A 15,788-nucleotide genomic window follows, 5' to 3' on the forward strand; every position below is an offset into this window, starting at 1 on the left:
TGGTTTTGATAGTTCACCAGTTATGAATCGCTGCCAGTTTTGCCACTCCAAGCATGATGAGGACATTGCAGAAACCACTGATTGACATAGTCCATCATAGGATCTCCATTTGCCCAGTATTTTGCTGCCTACATATAGCTGAGGTGGTTGATTGACTTGTTCTGTCCTCTGTCTTTTCTTGGTTAGGGTTCTGAGTCCGGCCTTTGGATTGGGGAAATCCCCGAAGAAACTTTATCTGAGGTGCTCTCAGACCAGATTCTTGTATGTACTAGCAAGTACAGGGCCAGGCACAGTCCAACGCCCCAATCAGCTGGTGGTTGCAATTGCTGGGTTGGTTCTGTTTTCAGCCCCGACTACCAATGAATGTTGCAATGGGTGTTGCAGTCCAGCCTGGTTCTGCCCAGCACATACTCGGCCCTCACATAAACCAGTGGGAGCTGCAGCCTAGTCAGAGCAACCCACAGTAACCCCCACCAGGCCTGTATGTGTAGCTGATGAGTCCAGTCTGACCCACGTCCACTTTGGCTCTCATACATGCCAGTGGGTATTGAAGCTTAGTTCCATCTAACCAGCTCAACTATCGAGCCCTCTTGGCTGTTGTTGGGTGCCTCTCTGTCTAGCCAACCCAGCCCCTGTCCTAGTGTTCATGTTCTCCTGTGGGAGTGGTAACCCAAGAGGGAGGAGCCCACTATTTCCCTCCCAGGTCTCTCCCACTCCTGAATTATGCACTCTCCAGGTGGTTCTGTGGTTTGACTTGACAGAATTAGCCCCCAGTGCCAGCTTCTGCCAGGTGATTCTGCGGCTAAGCCCCAACAACCCTCACCCACTCTAATTTATGCTTGCACCAGTCGGAACAATCAGCCCAGTCTGGCTTTTCCCTGATCTAGTCCACATGAGGCACACAGGTGTTGTAGCCCTGCTTAGTCTGGTCTGCCCCCATCCCAGCTCATGCTCTCCAGTGGGAGAAGCTGTCCAGCAAGGGAACTCCCCCTTATTCCCCGTCCGGCTCTGCCCCCTCCCTTCCTGGTTCTCACATGTGCTCATTGGTTGCTGTGGTCACATCCAGTACAGGCAACTTCATCTTGGCATTCCGTATTGTGCACTGGTTTTTGTCATGACCGAACCTGGCTCGACCCACGCTCTGTTCCAGTGCTTGGGTTTGCCAGTGGATGACGTGAACTGGTTTAGCCTGGTCTGCCCCTGATCCATGCCAAATGTATGCCAGTGGGAAACTTTCCATGGCCTGGTCTGGGCTGTTTCCTCATCTTGCTTCTTGTGCTTACCTGCCAGGTCTGTGTCCTGCCAGAGGAGTTGTCCAGGCTCCTCTATCAGAACCTCTCCCAATGCCAGGTTTTGCGCATACCCTGGGGACCATGAGCCAGCCCTACTCAGTTCACCTCCTGTTCTAGCAGGAACAGTGGCTTTTCCCAACTGGCCTTCAACCCAAACTGGTTCTTGCTGTTGGATGTTTCAACCCAGCCCTGACTTGTTTCAACCCATACAGCTCACACATGGCTCAGTAGGGGTTGAGACCTAGCCTAGTCCATCCCATATCTACCTTGGTCCTCCAGGACACCAGATGGTGTTGGAGTCTGGCCCAATTTGGTGCATCCAGTCCCAGTCCACATTTGTGCCAAGGGAGACTACAACCATTTCCTGATTAAAACACAGCCCCCATTCCAGCACATGCACCCCTTGGTGGAAACCTCAGCCCAGCTAGGGTATCCCTTTACCTCCCCAACCGGGCCTGTTCCCAGCCATAGATCATGTGCATGGCATTGGTTTTTCTGACTCAGCTTGGCTCAGTCCCTCACCTGTCCCGACCTCTGCCTTAGATGCTGTAGCTTAGAGTTCCTGGCTCATGCAGACCAGTAGGTGCAAGAGTCTAATTTGGCATGACCTGTGCTCCATCCTGGTTTCTAGTTTTGCTTGTGGGCTAAGGTTTGCTCAGTCCTGCCCAGTACACCCTGTTCCATTACCAATTGACACATTAGCCACCTGTTGGAGCTACTTTGCCCAGCTTGTCCGACCTCCAGGTCTGGACCACGTGTTCACCAGCAGGAGCTATGACTCACCAGGGGAGTTTCCCAAGTTTCTCCACTTGATCCACTCCCAGACCCAGTTCTTATACATGCCATTGGGTTTTAGGCAGGTTCTGGCGTCGTCTGGCCTTCCATTTGGCCTTGTGTGAGCTGGTGAATGTTGCAGCTCAGCCCACCCCACACCCTATTCAGGATGCACATTCAGGTGCTGCCTTGACCAGTCCGGACTGTTGTCGGTTCCTTTACCTGTGATTGATGGCAGGCTCCTTGGTCACACCTAGCTTAGTCCATCACCACCCCAACCTTGGAGATAACCAGTGGGGCTAGAATTTCCACAGGGTTTGGCCCACACATCCCCCACAGAATCTACCCCTGGATATGGTTCTCGAGTGCTAGTTAATGTCATGGCCCTGCCTAATGTGACCCGTCTGCTGATCCATCATCATGTCAGATAATAGGATATGATCCTGCTGGACAGGCCCCAAGCTTTAGCTTTTGCATGAACTGGTGTTTGGTGGTCAGCATTGTTTAGTGATTACAAGTTCTTCAAAGGAAGAGTTACTGACATTGGGAATCTTTAGGATTGATTCATGTCCCAGAAGCACAGTGGGTTTACCTGGAGCAATTCAAAGAACCAAAACCCCAGAGCTCGTGGTTATGCAGCCATCAGGTGGAGTCTGGCACCAAATGGCACTGGCCACCTTGGGACAGTTCTCCACGTGCACGCTGTGTCTGTAGTCTGTTATCTGAGCATAAAGACACCCTGTCCTGAGACCCACCAGCAGCCAGCAGGCTGCTGGGAGTTTAACCCCCCAGGCTCAAGGTCGTGCCCCTCCCGAATCCCATCCACTGCCCAGTGAGGGCCAAAGGTGGGCCCCAGACTATGGCCCGCCCTGCATGAGAAACCTCCCTGCTGGGTGGTATACTCACCCCGAAGGGAACACCCAGCAGCCCCCGGAGCCCAGACGGGCCTGGGGACAGCTCACCACAAATATGTGTTGGCTGGAGTCAGGGATCCAGGCATGAGACGCCCTGTCCTGAGACCCACCCACAGCCAGCAGGCTGCAGGAAATTTAACCCCCCAGTCCCAAGGTCGTGCCCCTCCCCAATCCCATCCACTGCTCAGTGAGGGCCGCAGGTGGGTCCCGGGCCTGCCCAGTCAGAGACTTCCCTCCTCAGTCAGTGTACTCACCCCGAAGGGAGCAGCCCCCGAAGCTCAGGTGGGCCCAGGACGGCTCACCACGTGCACGCTGTGGCTGTAGTCTGCGATCCCAGCATAAAGACACCCTGGCCTGAGACCCACCTGAGCTCATCTTTTCTTTCAATTTCCCCTTGAAACATTCTCAGCTCTTTGCTTTTGCCACAGTATAAAGCCAGTACAAAGATCCTGCAGTATTGGCTTAGCCTGCAGTATTCTTTTTTCTTTTCTTTTTAAAAATAGATTTTATTTATTTGAAGGGCAAATAGCATAGGGAGAAACAAAGATCTTCCACCCACTCTTTCATTCCCAGTGACTTGAGAAATCCAGGAACTTGGAATTCACTTCCGCCATCATCTACTGCCTTCCCAGGCGTATTGGCAGGGAGCTACACCAGGCCCCTGGGACTCAAACCAGCACTCGGGCATGGGACACTGGTGTTGCAGACAGTGGTGGAATGTGCTACACCACAATGCTGGCAGCAGCCCTTATTATTTTCTACTGTATGATGTCATTTACTTGTTTTCTGTGTGTTGTATGGCCCGCAGCAGTAGAATGTGAGTTCTGTGAAAGTAGGTGTTGTATCTGTCTTGTTCCCTGAAAAGATGTCAAATGACCTTACTGCCAAGGAGAAGGCTGGGTGGACATTATGCTTCAGTGGGTTACAGATCCACCCACTCTCCTTGGAGTGTCGGTTTGAGTCCCGGCTGTCGCTCTTCCCATCCAGCTTCCTGCTAATGCATCCTTGTATGTGCCAAAAGATCGCTCAAGTCCTTGTGTCGCTTCTACCCATGTGGGAGACTCAGATGGAGTTCTATGCTTCCTACTTCAGCTTGGCCTACCTCTGGCTGTTGCAGGTTTTTGGGTAACATTAGCCAGCAATATAAGATTCTCTTTTCCCTTCTGTCCGTTACTCTGCCTTTAAAATAGACAAAAACCAAGAATAAGTCAGCATTAAAAAAAAGAAGTTTATGGGGCCCGGGTCAGTAGCCTAGCAGTTTAAGTCCTCACCTGGCATGCGCTGGGATCCCATATGGGCACCGGTTCTAATCCCGGCAGCTCCACTTCCCATCCAGCTCCCTGCTTGTGGCCTGGGAAAGCAGTGGAGGACAGCCCAAAGCCTTGGGAGACCTGGAAGAAGTTCCTGGCTTTGGATTGGTGCAGCTTTGGCCTTTGTGGCCGCTTGGGGAGTGAATCAACAGACAAAAGATCTTCCTCTCTATATATCTGACTTTCCAATAAAAGTAAAATAAATCCTTAAAACAAGATAACTTTTTGTTCTTAGGGTTTGGGTCTTATGATTATCTGCTAGGTGGTCTGTGGAAAATAGTTCCTTACCACTGCCATCCACACATGCGGAGGAGGCTGCCCTCTGTGCCCTGCAGCGACCAGTCAGAGGACCCAGGATCTTTGTACCACTGTATCACTCCTGTATGCAAGATTCCTAGAGGGTCAACTGAATGGAGCTCTCAACCCAGACTTAACTTTGGATTCAAGATGCAGTGGAAGTCAGCAGGTGTCTTCCTGGATAGCCCCACACTGCTTTATCTCTAAGGGAACAAGAAGCACCTGAAGAAAGAGTCTCATACACAGCCTGAAAGCCTGTCACCAGCAAGACTGCAGAAAACAAAACCAAAAAAGGTAAGACAGACAGAGAGAAAGAGATCTTTCATCCACTGGTTCACTCTCCAATAGCCACAATGGCTAGAGCCAAGCTAATCCCAAGCCAGGAGCTTCTTTTGGGTCTTCCACTTGGTGGCAGGGTCCCAAAGACTTGCTCTATCCTCCACTGCCTTCCCAGGCCATAAGCAGGAGGCATGGATCAGAAGTGGAGCATCTGGAACTCAAACCAGTGCCCATATGGGATGCTGGCATTGTGGGCAGAAGGTTGTCCTGCTATACCACAGTGCCAGCCCCACAACACGATTCAAGTCTGAGGTCACCCCAGATGAGGTTTCTTGTGAGATTCCCCAAAGAGGCCATGGGATTCAGACTCCAGTCACAGGGAAAAATCACAGGACGTGTGGTCCAACCTTGGAGTAGTTGTGCTGATGCCTTGGCAGTGGTCAACATGTCCTAATCATTTGGGGGACATGATGACCAGTTCATCTAGGCCAGCAGAGACCATCAAGTGCCTCATCAGAGGGTAGAAAGCAGAACAGGTTGGACAATGCTCGTAGCCAAGCTTTGTATCATTTCTTAGGTTTGTGGATGCACCAAGGTAGACCTTGTCAACCAACAGACCTTGGAAAGATTGTCTCAACCCTGGAGTAATGAGGCAAACAACTTTTCAGAATTATCAGAGCCACTGAAGTAACACCTTTGGAACACTGCTCCCCACATCGGGGTCCCTAGGAGGTCATCAAAGGACCACCCCCCTTCCCAGGTGCGGAGGTGCTCTGACAGCAAGGAGCAGCCCCCTCTCCTTCCTTCCCTGTGGACACAGGAGGAAAAAAGCCTGTCCCGTCCACCTTCCGTGGTACTTCACCCTCTTTCCCCCTAATCAGAAGCCCTCTCAACCTTGTAAACAATATTTAAAATAAAATAATAATAATAAAAAAACCAGAATGGTCCCTGTGACTGCTTTTATGTAACACTTCATCGGAAGTCCTGACCTACATAATTACAGAAGTGAGATGTAAAGATCCAGAAGACATAAAAACCAAAGAGCATCAACTGAAAGGCAAATGATGTATTTCAGCAAAATTGGGACAAATGAATGTTTTTTTTTTCTGGATGGCCAATTAGAAAGTACAAGGGAATCAACGAGTAGTAATCTTAACAATAAATGTGCTGGTCCAGGTGCCCAAAATGAAAATCTTATCAAAGGACCCAGCAGGAGGCTTGAATGAATGGAAAGACATTTACTCCTTTTTTGAGTAGAAACACTCAATATTGTGAAAATGTCATCTCTCCAGGAGTTCACCTATAAATTTAACACAATCTAATAAGAATACAGACTACGTAATGTGAATGTAAATTTCATTATGGAAGGTTTGGGTTTTTTTTTGCATCTAGAATAGCTATGAGCATTTTGAAAGTGAAGGCTAATGAAAGGGAACTAGCTTCTAAAAGACATTAAAACATTGAGAGTACAATAATTAAATTAGCAAAATCCAGGGGCTCAAGGAGAGCAAATTACACCAGAAATAGAACTGTAGCATTAAAAAAAAAATCACAGTACGTGATAAAGATTGTTTTGTCAGTAGGGAAAAGAATGGATTATACAGAAAGTGGCACTGATTCAACTGTGTAGTCAGCTGGAAAAAAATAATGTGGTATCTCTCCTCTGGTTCTTACACTAGAATAAATCCATACAAGTCAATTATATTTAAATAAATGTGAAGTCATAAGCCATACATTTATAATGTTACATGAGAAAAAGTTTTTTTTTTTTCAGAACAGCACAACATTTTTTGAAGCATAAAAAGACAAATTCTGTCAACATAAAAATCTATAATTCCTGCAGAGCGAAAAACCATAAACAGAGACAAATGGCAAACTGGGAGAAATGCTTGCAGTACATGGCACAGAGACAGTAATTTGCCTAATATATACAAAATCTCTACAAATCAATATGAAAAAAAACACAAAAATCCAATAAGAAAATGGAATAGTTAACAGAAAAGCAAAGACAAATGGCACTTTGAAATATGAAAAAAGACTCAACCCTACTCACAAGAAAATTAAAACCACATTTAGAATGAAAAAAAAAAATATCCCAATATTTGGTATGGAGTTAAGCTGTGCTGTGGTGCTGTTAGAAGTATAAATTGTCAACACTTGTACACATGCAAAATAAAATATGCACACAGTTATCCCCCATAGTATTGTTTGTAGTGGTAAACATTCAGAAACAGCCCAACATTTATCACTTAGTAAATCATGATACATCTGTGTAATGCAGTATCACCCGAAACAAAGCTCCGTCACAAAAATTCTTTAGAAGATCATGATTGAAGTTTAGCCTAAGAAAAATGTAGAACCATTCATTTTAAAAAAGATTTATTTTTATTGGAAAGTATGATACATAGAGAGGAGGAGAGACAGAAAGGAAGATCTTCCGTTCAATGACTCACTCCCCAAGTGACTGCAGTGGCCAGAGCTGCACCAATCCAAAGCCAGGAGCCAGGAGCTTCTTCCGAGTCTCCCACGCGGGTGCAGGGTCCCAAGGCTTTGGGCCATCCTCGACTGCTTTCCCAGGCCACAAGCAGGAGCTGGATGGGAAGTGGAGCTACCAGGATTAGAATCGGTGCCCATATGGGATCCCAGTGCATGCAAGGTGAGGACTTAAGCTGCTACGCCACCGCGCTGGGACTGTGCTTCACATAAAGCAGGCATGAGATATACATTGTAGGTGTCTCTGGCCTGGCCTGGAATGTACCAGAGACAGGGAGCCGGTTGGTTGTCTAGATTAGGCCACGGAGATGTGGAGTGCAGAGTGCTTGTTGCGTGAGACCAGGTGCTAGGGATGCCCTGGTTTCCAGCTCTGCCAGTGCCGAGACAGCTGATGTTGGAAGGCCCAAGGGAAGTGGGGGAGGCCAGGCACAGGAGCCCAGAATGGTGGATGTGTGCAGGATCTGATGGAGAGCTGTGTCAGGAAGTGTATCATTCACAGTGAGGAGAGGCGCAGGGTTACTGTCCTGGGTCTCTCACTTGACTTACAGTGCATGAGGACATAATACACTGGGGGAGAGAGAGGGAGAGAGAGAGTGGGAGTGACCCAGGAGGGAAATAGTGGGCAACTCCATCTTGGGTTACCACTCTCACTGGAAAGCATAAAACCCTGGACAGGGGCAGGGGTAGCTAGACAGAACGGCACCCACCAGCATGTGTGTGGGCTGGATAGTGAGGATGGTTGGGTTGAACTAGGCTTCAATGCCCATTGACATGTATTTTGAGAGCTAAACGGGCTGTGGGACAGACTGAACAAGCCTGCGGTACATACGGGCAAGCATGGGAATGAGGGTAGTGGGCAGGCCTGGTGTGGGTTATGGGGAGTTGCCCCAACTAGGCTGCAGCTCCCACTGGTTTGCCTGAGGGCCGAGTATGAAGTGGGTTTGATTGTGCTGGACTGTAACACCCATTGGTTAGCATGGAAGACAGGGCTGGAAACAGAACTGACCCAGCAATTGCAACCACACCATGTGCATAAGCTGATTGGAACGATGGACTGTGCTGGGCCCTGTACTGGCAAGCACACACAAGAATCAGGTCTGGGATCACCTCAGATGAAGTTTCTTTGGAGATCCCTCTAGCTGAACTGCTGATCTCAGAACCCCAACCAAGAAGAGACTATGTCAGCCAGTGGATTCTGAAGAGATTTCATCGTTGTGCTTAGAACAGTGAGACTGGCAGGAGTTCAGAACAGTTGAACTATCAAAACTGCATGGGCAGGGCCCTCAGAGCATGCCCACATCGGGGACCTGGGATGGGTGGGAGGCTGGGGCTTCTTCCTTTGTTTCTCCCCTGACCCCAGAAAAAGGGGAAAAAACGAATAATATTAATGTAGAAACAATGGTCTTATCCACTTTCGTGTAGCCCTTGACCCTTTGTGTCCTAATCGACTATGTAAAGATTATCAAAATTAAAATCTATTCTAAAAATTAATACAAATAGAAAGTCAGTAAAAAACAAAAATGGGTGTGAAAGAATAAATGCATACATACCTGGTTCTTCGAAACGTTTGCATCTAAACCTCAATACTATTCCTCTGTGCTCGCCTTGTCTCCAATTCTAAATCCTCGGCATCATCGCAGCTTCCTCCCTAGAGCCCAGATGTGGCCCTCCTGCCCCTCCCTGGAATCCGCTTTTCAGAAGTCATCAGTGGGGCTCTACTGCCTGCAGAGAAAACCCTGTGATTGCCCTTCAAACCGTGCAAGTCCAATCCTGGCTGTCGGTCCCCTGTGACACTCATGGCCCCACAGCCCCACCTCCCTGCTCCTGCTCCGTGGACACACTGCCCTGGAGTTGCCCAGCTTGCCTGCCCCTGCACTCTGGGTGGTCGCACACATCCTTCCACGTTGATTGATATTCCTCTCAGGCCTAAAGGACTTCCTAGGCCTTGTCCCCAAGGAGCAGCTCCCTCTCCTGTGTACCCTCAGTGCCCTGGACCATGTTTTTCATACGTGCCACCTCCCCACTATTTGCTCCTCTGTCTCCATGCTGGAGTGTGACAGGAGATTGCGTGTGGATGTCGTCATTTGGCTCGCGCACTCAGTAAACAATTGCTGCGTGGGCGGGTGGAGGGATGGGTGGATCATGAGTGCTGGGAGCACAGAAACTGAGTTGGACTCATTTTTTTGTAACCACTCCAGTGCTTTGCATATACCGTATTTAGTAGAACCCTGTCAGCAGAAAGTTCCCTGGAATTTTGCTTTATTTACTTTTGGGCTCCCAGTGTCCAGGACAACACATGGTGCCACAGCAGGTGCTCAACATATATCCGAGCCATCATTGAATAAAGAGTTCAGTGAGTAAGTTCTCACTTCTGACTCCAGCACCCCGTATGAGTGCCGGGTCAAGTCCCGCTGCTCCACTTCCCATTCAGCAGCGGCAGATGGCCTAGACGCTGGGGCTGCTGTCACCCACATGGGAGAACAACTTGGAATTCCAGGCTGCTGGTTCAGCCTTAGCCATTAAGTCATTTCTGGGAGTGAACTGGCAGATGGTGAATTTCTGTCTCTCCCTTTATAATAATGTTTTCAAATGAAATGAATCTTAAAATAAAACAAAACACAACTCACTGGAGATGGCATGATGGTATAGTAGGTTAAGTCCCCACTTGTACTGTCAGCATCCCATATGGGTGCTGCCTTATGTTTTGGCTGCTTCTCTTCCCATTCAGCTTCCTGATTATGGCCTGGGAAAGCAGTGGAAGATGGTTCGAGTGCCTGGAACCCTGTACCCATGTGGGATATTGGGAGAACCTCCTGGCTCCTGGTTTCAGACTGGCTCAGCTCCAGCCACTGTTTTCTTTTAGGGAGAGAGCCACTAGATGGAAAATTGCTCTCTCCTTTTTTCTCTACAAAATCTGCCTTTCAATTAAAAATAAATAAAATATTTAACTTACTAAATTTAAAAAACCTCATGTGATCTGCTCTTAGGGGGCTCTGGAGAGGACTCCAGCTTTGTATTGTGCCAGCTCTCTGACCGGCTGCTTTAGCAGGCCAGCGGCGAGCTGTGTCATGTAAGATTCCTGTGCCGAGGGCCTGTCAGTGTGGCTGACAGATGGGATTAGGGCTGTCACGCTGCCTGAGCGTTTCATGCGAGATGTGGCTCTCCAAGTAGAAACGGCGCCCTAGGAAGCCTCCGAGGCAGGACCCAGGTGGCTCCAGGACAGGGAGAGGGGGGTAGTCTCTTTCCCAGGGGAAATGGGGGTCTCGGCTTCTGCAATGGCACGGCGCTCCGGGGCACTGCTAGTCTCATGGGGTGGAGGCCAGGCTCACCTGGATCCCAGGCAAAGGTGACGTGTGCAGACATGGACACGGGGCGGAGAGCCCTGGAGGGAGGCCGGTGTTGGGCAGGGAGCACGGAGGCCTCTGCAGGGACAGGGCTGGCGTCGGGGTTCCTTCCCGAAGAACTCCTGTCTCCGCTGGCAATCATAACACCTTGCCCCTGCTCTTGCTGCCCCTCTCAGCCTTCAGGGGTGTGTGTGTGTGTGTGTGTGTGTGTGTGTGTGTGTGTGTGTGAGCCTTCGGGGTGTGTGTATATTCTAGCCTTCAGGGGTATACATGTATGTCGTAGCCTTCGTGTGTGTGTGTGTGTGTGTGTGTGTGTGTGTGTGTGTGTGTGTGTGTGTGAGTCTTCAGGGGTGTGTGTATGGGTGTGTGTTCCAGCCTTCAGGGGTGTGTGTATTTGTGCATGTGTGTGTGTGCTGTCTTCCTCTTGCAGACCATGCTCCCAAAGTGAAGGTCAGACCACGTCACCTCCCTGCTCTGCATCTCACGTGGCTCCCACTGCTTCCAGCACAGTGGCCTGTGTGGCTTCATGTGTGCCACTGTCCCCCAGTCACCTCTCCAGCACCCATCCTCCTCCCACACTCGCTGCAGGCTAACCCTCTCCCTGGGTGCTCTGCCTGTGGCTCCCTCCCTGTGGCTCCCTCCCTCCCTTCCTTCAGGTCTACTCAAACGCAGGATTCTATTTTTTCCTTCTTATGATTTATGTATGTATTTGAAAGGCAAAGTGTCAGACAGAGGGGAAGACAGAGACATTCTGCATCCGTTAGTTCCCAGTAACTGGGCTGGTCCAGACCGCAGGCAGGAGCCGGGAATCGATCCACATTTTCCCATGTGGGTGCAGGGGCCTGGGCATTGGATCACAATCCTGAGCTTTCCCAGGTGCATTGGCAGGAAGCTGGATCGGAAGCAGAGAAACCAAGATGCCAACTGGCATTCCGATTGTGCCATAGCACTGCCCTCTTGATGACCTATTTACTTGAGAGCTAGAGACACCCAGAGTTGGAGAAACTAGCAAGACACAGAGAGAGCCTATCCACTGGTTCGCTTTTCCAGGAGCCCCCAGAGCTGGACTGAAGCTGCAGGTAGGAGCCAGGAGCCACACACTCTATCCATGTCTCCTGATGGGGGTTGGGGGTAGTTTGGTGTGTGTGTGCAGGAGCCCTCTATGCGAGGCATCACCATGGCTCCCTTCTCCCAAGGTCTACAGCAGCAGGAGGCTGGAGGCAAGCATTAAATCCAGGCATATGGGGGGAGGGAGAGGGTACCTGGCATGATAGCCTAGCAGCTTAAGTCCTCACCATGCACATGCTGTGCTAGGATCCCATATGAGCACCAGTTCTAATCCCGGCGGTCCCACTTTCCCATCCAGCTCCCTGCTTGTGGCCTGAGGAAGCAGTGGAGGACAGCCCAAAGCCTTGGGACCCTGCACCTGCGTGGGAGACTCGGAAGAAGCTCCTGGCTCCTGGCTTTGGATTGGTGCAGCTCTGGCCACTGCAGTCACTTGGGGAGTGAGTCATTGAACAGAAGATCTTCCTTTCTGTCTCTCCTCCTCTCTATATATCTGACTTTCCAATAAAAATAAATCTTTAAAAAAAAAAAAAGCCCCAGACACACAGAGATGGTGTATGTAAGGTGACAAATGGCCAGGCCAAACACCCGTCCTTCTCCATTTTTGCTTTTTGTCTATTGCCCTTCTGTCCGTGACCATCCTTCCTATCTCCTACAAGCCTTACCAAAGGCCATCTCGTGGCTAGTTGGGCTCTGACCCACACTTGTCTGCCGGTTAGAGGGAATGCTACAGGGATGCGAAGGAGCGTACAGGACGAGGCGTGTGGTGGTGGGAGGGGCCTGGAGCTTCCCTGCCTCCCAGCAGCACTGCTGTGGCAGCGGGGCACCAAACCCAGGGACTCCGGGCTGGGACAAGGGCGTCTTCCCTGGAAGCCCGAACACGTGCCCACTCCTGCGTAGGCTTTCTTATGACCCACCTGGAAGAAGAGAAATTCTGGTTATCGTGGCCTGCCCGGGAAAAGCAGTTACAAGTCAAAAGTATGGCACATCCCTGATATTTGAACACAGCTGAATCAGTAAGCACCATGGAAGATGCTGCTGCGTCGCCAGCAGGGACGAGAAGGTCATTGTTAGGTGACAATGTACCCTCAGAGGCTGCGAAGGACACGGGTGGGACCAGCAGCACGGAGCCTCCCTCCCAGTCCTGGGTTCAGGAGCCGGCAGCAGCCAGCCAGCTCCCGTGGGGTTCATCCGGCTTCTCTCCCACCATGGCCATGAACACCCTTAAGCAGGCACTTTGCTGCCTCCTTGTGGCAGAAGGAGCTCTGTGCCACAGACAGGGAGAGGGAACCTTTTGGGATTGGAACCTAAAGGACCCTAAATGACCGACCCCTTCTCAGACTACCATTGGTGGACAGGACTGTGGGCTGCCATTGTTCCAGGATACGCACAATCCGTGGGCTTGCCTCCAGGCATATTCAGATCAGGGTGAACCTGCAACGGCCAGTGATGGACCAGGTGAAAGCTAGGAGCCAGGAGCTTGTTCCAGGTCTCCCATGTGACTGCAGGATCCCAAGGACTTGGGCCATCCTCCACCGCTTTCTCAGACCATTAGCAGGATGTTAGATGGGGCACAGAGCAGCTAGGACTCAAAACCAATGTCCATACGGGCGCCAGCGCCACAGGTAGTGGCTGTATCGGATATGCCACCCGGCCAGCTCCGGGAGGTTTCATTTCTAGCATCTCAGTGCTTCCATTTCTTGTTTTGCAGTGTCCCACCCTCGCTCGGCATCCCCTCTGTTCCTGCATGCTGAGTCTCCTTCAAAGCAGGGTTTGTGGCTTCTACGCAGTGCCCCGGTGAGAGGGGCGGTTCTCAGCTAGACGTGTCTCCTCTTGCGCAGCAGTGACTCTCATCTCTTTGTTCCAAGTCAGCCTCCGTCAGCAAGCGCTACACAGGAGACTGGGCGTGGCCTTCCTTTCCAGGCTGGCTCCTGGCCTCTTCTGTTCCATGCCTCTCTGCAGTCACTGCTTTATTTATTTATTTATTTATTTATTTTATTTTTTTAAAAAGATTTATTTTTATTATTTTTTTTATTGGAAAGGTGGATATACAGAGAGGAGAGAGAGAGAGGAAGATCTTCCGTCCGATGATTCACTCCCCAAGTGAGCGCAACGGCCGATGCTATGCCGATCCGAAGCCAGGAGCCTCTTCCTGGTCTCCCACGCGGGTGCAGGGTCCCAAAGCTTTGGGCTGTCCTCGACTGCTTTCCCGGGCCACAGGCAGGGAGCTGGAAGGGAAGCGGGGCTGCCGGGATTAGAACCAGCGCCCATATGGGATCCCGGGCGTGCAAGGCGAGGACCTTTAACCACTTGCGCCACCGCGCCGGGCCCTATTTATTTATTTTTAAGATGTATTTATTTGTATTGGATAGTTAGATATTCAGAAGCAAGGAGACCGGAGCCTCTTCCAGGTCTTCCACGCAGGTGCAGGGTCTCAAGGCTTTGGGCCATCCTTGACTGCCTTCCCAGGCCACAAGCAGGGAGCTGGATGGGAAGCGGGGCCACCGGGAGGCTGGGCTGATTGTTCCTACTGGTGCAAACATAAATCAGAGTGGGTGAGGGTTGGTTGGCCTTTGCCGCAGTATCAGCTGGCAGAGGCTGGCACTGGGGGCTAATTCTGTCAGGTTAAACTGCAGAACCACCTGGAGAGTGCATAATCAGGAAGTAGGAGTGACCCAAGAGGGAAATAGTGGGCAACTCCATCTTGGGTTACCACTCTCACTGGAAAGCATAAAACCCTGGACAGGGGCAGGGGTAGCTAGACAGAACGGCACCCACCAGCATGTGTGTGGACTGGATAGTAGTAGGGCTGGTTGGGTTGAACTAGGCTTCAATGCCCATTGACATGTATTTTGAGAGCTAAACGGGCTGTGGGACAGACTGGACAAGCCTGCAGTACATACTGGCAAGCATGGGAATGAGGGTAGTGGGCAGGCCTGGTGTGGGTTATGGGGAGTTGCCCCAACTAGGCTGCAGCTCCCACTGGTTTGCCTGAGGGCCGAGTATGAAGTGGGTTTGATTGTGCTGGACTGTAACACCCATTGGTTAGCATGGAAGACAGGGCTGGAAACAGGACTGACCCAGCAATTGCAATGACCATCATGTGCATAAGCTGATTGGGGCAATGGACTGTGCCGGGCCCTGTACTGGCAAGCACACACAAGAATCAGGTCTGGGATCACCTCAGATGAAGTTTCTTTGGGGATCCCTCCAGCTGAACTGCTGATCTCAGAACCCCAACCATGAAGAGACCATGTCAGCCAGTGGATTCTGAAGAGATTTCATCGTTGTTCTTGGAACAGTGAGATTGGCAGGAGTTCAGAACAGTTGAACTATCAAAACTGCTTGAGCAGGACCCTCGGGGCATGCCCACATCGGGGACCTGGGATGGGTGGGAGGCTGGGTGGGGCTTCTCCCTTTGTTTCCCCTTACCCCAGATACAGGAAAAAAAGATAATAATATTAATGTAGAAACAATGGTCTTACCCACTTTCGTGTAGCCCTTGACCCTTTGTGCCCTAACCAACTATGTAAAGATTACCAAAATAAAAGAATTAAGTGACAACAAACAAACAAACAAATGAACAACAACAACAAAACTGGCGTCCATATAGGATCCCAGTGCGTGCAAGGCAAGGACTTTAGCCACTAGGCTATGGCACCGGGTCTCTTACAGTCACTGTTAAGGTCAAAGTAAGCTTCCCTCTGGTTCCTCCCACTTGAGCATTAGTTTCTCAGCTTGGGAGCGGTCCCTGCAGCTGTGGACCCCACAAGCACAGAACAGACTTTGAGACATGCCCTCTCAGAGTGTTTAGGGGGTAGAGGTGGTATCTTGTTTGACCAGACATGTCAAGTTTACCTGAAAACAAAAACTGAGGCTCGTGGCTGGTGGAGTGGTATACCAGGCTAACCCTGAAGCACCAACATCCCATAGAGCGCCAGTTCGTGTCCTGGTTGCTCCACTTCCCTTCCAGCTCCCTGCCTGTGGCCTGGGAAAGCAGCAGAGGACGGCCCAAAGCCT

The sequence above is a fragment of the Ochotona curzoniae genome, unplaced genomic scaffold (genome assembly GCF_017591425.1).
Source record: "Ochotona curzoniae isolate NIBS_2020 unplaced genomic scaffold, NIBS_Ocur_1.0 contig_1014, whole genome shotgun sequence".
NCBI classification, from domain to species: Eukaryota; Metazoa; Chordata; class Mammalia; order Lagomorpha; family Ochotonidae; genus Ochotona; species Ochotona curzoniae.